The sequence below is a fragment of the Megalops cyprinoides genome, chromosome 3 (genome assembly GCF_013368585.1).
Source record: "Megalops cyprinoides isolate fMegCyp1 chromosome 3, fMegCyp1.pri, whole genome shotgun sequence".
Lineage (NCBI taxonomy): Eukaryota > Metazoa > Chordata > Actinopteri > Elopiformes > Megalopidae > Megalops > Megalops cyprinoides.
Window position 1 is genome coordinate 42764209 of NC_050585.1, and position 6000 is coordinate 42770208.

The following is a 6000-nucleotide window of genomic DNA, read 5'->3' on the forward strand; positions in this document are numbered from 1 at the left end:
ATAAGTTCAAATTCTCCTGTATAATTTTGCCATAATTTTACTGTAATTTTGTCTGACCCCCTTTTTCCGGGGTGTGGCGCGCATTAAAGTCAGGTCCCGGCGGCTTATGCGGTCATCCCAACCAGGGTGGCTCTTATGTCCTCGCAGGTCAGACATAATCGACGCTGCGCATCTTCCACGCACTTGCAGTGTGTAGTTGGAGAGCAGCTCATCTGGAGATGCACACACCGTTGGGCGGGCGTGCTCGAAGCTGGTCGCACTCAGAAGCCAGGCACGTCCCTTCCCCTGGAAAAAGGACCCAAAAAAAAAAAAAGTTTCCAAATTTCTTTTCCTTCTGAGAAATTTGGGCAGGGAAGATCAAGGCCCCTTGAGCGCAGCCCCGGCCTCCGCTGCTGGCTCGATCCCCCGCTGTCCGCCTCCTGACATCTCCGAGGACTTGTTTTAGTGCGAATGCAGAGCACCATGAAATATTCAAACAGAGGAGGCTCTTTGTGTTTTAGCCATTCATTGTGCGTCTGGGATGCAGCTCTCGGCGGCGCAGCGGGCTCCGCGCTCTGCCCTCTCTTTCCCTCCGCCCCATTTGTCCGCTTCCTGGTCGGACAACAGAAGCGCTTTGCTCCCAGCCCCATCACAGTCGGGGCGTCCGCCGGAGTGCCTGAACTCAGGCGCGGAAGACGTTTGCGCGCGGCTCTGCAGCAGAGGCAGGGCGAGGTGCAAAAGCAAACGGTAGATGGAGCGTTGACGCGCATACAGATCCGAGCGAGAGGTATGCAGCAGGAAAGAGGCCGGTCGGGGCTGGACTGCATCAGAAATGCTTTAAATGCCGGTTTGTGCTTTTTCGCTGACGCCCGATTGCATGCTGATGTGACTGGCTGCTGTCATGACATTTTCAAGCAGTCCCGATTTCTCTGAGGGTGATAATTGGATGTGTCGCAATTGCGTAGCGTGGATGTGACAAGGTGCAGGTGGTCCATGAATATAAAAATGCAATGCCCCCCCCCCACACACTGAAAAAAAAGGGGAAAAAATTTAAAGGGATGGCTGGGATTCCAGACTCATGCATCTTTTAAACTGGGTGGGAAAGCACTTGCCTATGTTTTTGTTTACTTCTGGTTTGTGAGGGAATGGGGGAGGAAGGCAGCATAACCCCTGCAATTAAAGCGCTTTCTCCCTCTCTCTCTCCCTCTTTCAGTCTCTCCTTCAATCTTGCTCTCTCTATTCCTCTATCCCTCTCTCCATCTCTCTCTCTTCCTTTCTCTCTCTCTCTCTCTCCCCCTCATTCTGTCTCCCTCTTTCTTCCTCTCTCTCTCTCTCTCTCCCTCCCCCCCTCTATCTCTCTCTCTCTCTCTCTCTGTCTCTCTCTCTCTCTCTCTCTCCCTCTCCCTCTCCCTCTCCCTCTCCCTGTCTCTCTCTTTCCCTTGCTCGCTCTTCCTTCCTCTCTCTCTCTCCCTCACTCTCCGTCTCTCTCTCCCTCTCTCCCCAGCCCACAGATTCCTCTCCTTATGAGGTATTCCCCAAATCCTAAGGCCGTCCTCCTCCTCCTCCTCCACTTCCTCCTCCTCCTCTCTCATGCGTCGTGCTGCTGTGTGTGAATATTATCAGAATAATGATTCGCTTCCAGGCATCTGAGACACAGACATCTGCCTCTCCTTCTGTTGACCTGCTCCCCCCTCACGAAATCAAGTCTGTCCTTCATACCTTTCAGATTTATCCACTACAAAGCAGCTTGGGTAATTTAACATAGCACAGAGCTTTGAGAGACAGCTTCCATCATCTACTGAAGACTCCCTTCTTTGGACCACACCTGGGTTCCTCTGACTTAGAACTGTTACAATCTGCTTGGCAATCTAAAACCCCAAGCACATCTGTCCAACATTTCTTTGAATTGTGCTGATAGCCAGCAGCTAGTTTTGATTAGGATTTGCAGGAGAGATACACTCAGGAATTTTGTGTTTTAATAGGACAAACTGGCTTTGTGTCTTCTCTTGGGTAATTGCACACCCCATGTTTTATTCACTTTTTTTGCTATTTGTTTTCTGCACTGTCATTTATAATTAAAAATGATGTGGGGGAGAAAGAAGGTGGAAATAAAATGTGCAGTGGAAACTACGTTCAGGTAGTGAGTTACTCCTGTGGTGGCCATTTTGGGCTGTGTTAGTCTCAGCCATGGAAATATGGTAAGGCCACATATTTTTTGAAATACATTTTGAAATGCCAAACTGAGACTGGGAGAGCTGACAGTGGGAAAAGCCACCCAGGAGTGTCCAGCCTCCCGGGGCTCTGAGAACACAGGCATTTGCTGTGACACTGCTGTGTTTGTTAACCGGCTGTCGCAGGGGAGGGGATTGGCTGCTTTATCTCTCAGCTCCACCTCAGGACCAGCTTCAATTGGTCAGGGACCAGGGGGTGGGGACTGGCCAGACTTTGCCTCTCTACTGAAAGGTTGCCATATGACTGCTGCAAAATCTTCCATGCCATGCATGTCTTCCTAGCTGTCTTTTTCCAGCCACCTGTTCTGGGCCTAACTAAGGTCAGCACTGGTGACCTGAGACAGCTCTCGACTGGCTGGAGCTGGAGCCATCGTTCTCGATCCTGACCTTATGCTCTAAAGGTTACAGGTTTGATTCCCAATGTGGGGCTCTGTGGTTGTATCTGAGATGTAGTTAACCTGCTTTACCTTGGTGCATATCCAGCTGTGTACAGGGATAATCTGGAGGGTATCTGTTAAGCAACAAAATAAAGTAACACTTCCGTATAATAAGGCTTTTAAGGTAAAGCCTGGATTTGCCCCTAGATTCAAGTTCTTGGTATCAATTATGATCAAGCTGCATATCATTGCTCGCAGAAGTTAATACAAAACAATTCAGTGATTGTAGCTGTGATTATTGCACTGTATCCGTACAGTGGACAGGGTTGTGTAGCTCGAATGATTTAAAGGTCACTTTGATGGTCGGTGTTCAGAGTGTTGAGTTGAATTCAAAGCTAGTGGAAAAATGGGTGATGCTGGAACACAGCTTAGTGGAAATACCCTGTCAGTGCAGAGGCCTTGCAGTGGATAATCCACACCCAGCAACAAGCCAAAATAATTTAGCTAAAAGCCTTAACACTGTCATGAAGCTGTGCTTGTAGAAGAATGGCTTATTTAAAAAGAAAGAAAGGAACCCCTTTAAATGAACTATATAAACATACAACCCTGTAAAAGTATTAATTTTTTCAGGTTCTGTCGCATTCCTCACTGGTGGTGATATTACCCCTCATGAAAAAGTCACATAAATTCCAGTAAATACTCACTGATGTTTGATACCACAGGTTAAGGGCATCTAATCAAAGGAAAAGAGTCCCAATTGCTTAAAATAATAAATTCAGTTAAATCCAATTCCATTCTCCCATGTCCTCAGGAGCAAAGCCAAGAATGACAAAACATCATTGTATTTATTTATGCACATTGCTGCCAACATTTTCCAGCTCTCAGAACCAAAATGAGGCAAATCAAAAAAGCTGTGTGGTGTTCCAGCACCCCCCCCCCCCCCACCCCACAAAAAAAAACCAAAACTTAGCACTGATCCCAGGTCAGCTTGTCAGGCGGGTCAGAAGGCCGCCAGGATCCTCTGTCCCATGAGCTGGTGGGGAAACTGATGACTTAAGGTTCACCAGCTAAACTTGACACCTCCCTTTGTGTGAGAAGATGTTAGCTTTTGTGGGCATGGGGGCACAGGCATGTTACAATGCTACCCAAATGCGGTGAATGATGTGCCCCCAACAGGGCTGTTCATGAAGAGGGGGTGCAGTGGACAGAATGCACACTGTTACCAAGGAAACATGTTCACCTTGCTCAGAACTGCTCGGCCCCAGGAACAGCCCTATGCTGTGCTCCAGATTGACAGAACTCAGATCTCACCAATACTGCGTAAAGCATTTGCATCTTGTGGATTCTCCCTTTCCAGCTCTATAATGTGGTTTGCAATAGTAAGAGGTAGGCAGGAACTGGAAAAATCGGTCACGCTGACCATTTTGAAGCATTTGCCTTTTATGTTTGATTTAATAACCCCTGTGTGTTTAGGGTATACTGACACATGCTTCTGAATTATTCTCGAGCTGCTGGTTTCCACGGACACACCGGTGACGATCCAGAACACATTTTCATTTTCTGCAACAGGGCAGCCACTCAAGACAAAACCAAATTAAAAGGAAGGGAACAAAACAGGATAATGCGATTTCTGCGGGGGGGGTGGTGGTTAAAAATCGATGGATGGACGACCGGGGATGTCTGAAATGTCTTCGGCCCAAAAAGCGTGACTCAGAGTTGGAAAGGGATCAATAAGGCCTGTAAGTAATTGCTGTAATGGGGACCTGCCTGTAATGGAGTGCTGTCTGTGGTAAGGGAGGGAGACGTATGAGAGAGGAGAGGACACACACAGAGCCCAGATATCCCAGCATGCCACCCACACTAACTCTAACTCAATAGAACTGGTGAAGACGAGGGCCAGCTGGATTCGGGGAGGGTGGCGTAGGGTGGAGAAGGGAGAAGACTGCAATTTTTTGCTCAGCAGGGGACTGAGACACACCCCCTCCCCCTGATCCATTCAATGGATCAATGATCAAGCTGTGCAGGTGGATCATTATGGGATTCTGCAGATGGGGAGGGGTGACAGGTCTGTTGGGGTCAAAGGTCAAAGCACCTGCTGGATTAGTCAGCACCCAAAGTGGGCCTGGTGCCTGCGAAACACGAGCTTTGGCTTTTTAAAGCAGGAAGCATGTGTAGCAGGCCTCTGGGGCTCTCTTTTCTCTGGCCCAGGGTTTAAGCAAACATGTTTTGGCACCGGTTGGGCCAAGACCAGCGCCAGGCCAACTTGAAACAAAAGTAGTGTCCCATCTCCCTCGTTCCTGGTTCCAGATTAGTTGTAATCCACAAGACAAATAAAGAGAAAAAAAGGGGGCTCCGTGTCTGTCCCTCATGCTCCCCACACCAGAGCAGTCCCTTCCCAATAAAGAGGGAAAGATGCTCGTTTAGCTGGGAGTGGCGGCCGGTGCCAGCTCTGTCCAGATTGTCGGCCGATGGTGACTATGTAATGAGCTCAGCGCAATATGCTGCCGGGTCTGGCTTTGGCTTGCATGTTTCTGGGCAACGGAACGAGTGGATGCCGCCGCGGGACGCTGGGCTCCGCTCGGCAGACCCCCACCCCCCCCTTCCCTCTGAGCTCTCCAGGCGGCTCTCTCCGAAACGCGAGCCCGTGCCACGCTGCCGCGGCACAGACGGTGGGGGGGGGGACACCAGCGTTCAGAGATTGTGTTTCTAATGCTGTGGGTGAAGGGATGGGGTCCTGGGGGGGTTGTTCAGTCTTACCTCTATATGGCACTTTATGCTTAGCTTTGAGTGAAAAATGTTCAAGAGGTTCCACGTCCTGCAATAGATGAAAATAACCCATCCTCTGAACACAGGAGCAAAGCACCTCGTTATGGCTGGGGTCCAAAGTCATCAGGTTGCTGATGACAACCTGTGCCCATTTAAGAGACCAATGAAACAAGGGGCCTATCAGTGCAGGGATCGAGCCCAGTCTGGGCGTCTCAGCCAAAACCCACAAGACCAAAGGAGGAGGGCTTTGATTGTCCACTTTAGGCAGAAGGATATTGTTGTTTGTTTGAAAGCATCAGTCTCAGCAGTCTAATCTCTCAGAAAGCTGCTTCCTCTCTCTCTCTCTCTCTCTCTCTCTCACAGACCCTTGTGTTTCTGCCTCTTTTGTGAGAGGAGAAGGATGTGTCTGGCCGTGGTGTGCCCCCCCCCCGCCCTGGGGGGGCATTCCAGAACACAGACGCACACATTGTCTGCGTGCCGACGCTACGTTAATCTCGCTCGTCACGCTGCCACGGTTCACGCGGTGCGCTCTGGGGGACGACACATGGCTAAAGGGCAAAGGTCACAGGACTTATCGTCTCTCCGAACGTTGGCCTCTCTTGCACGTCTCGCCCCGGACTCCCTGTTCGTGTGCTTATTTTCAGACT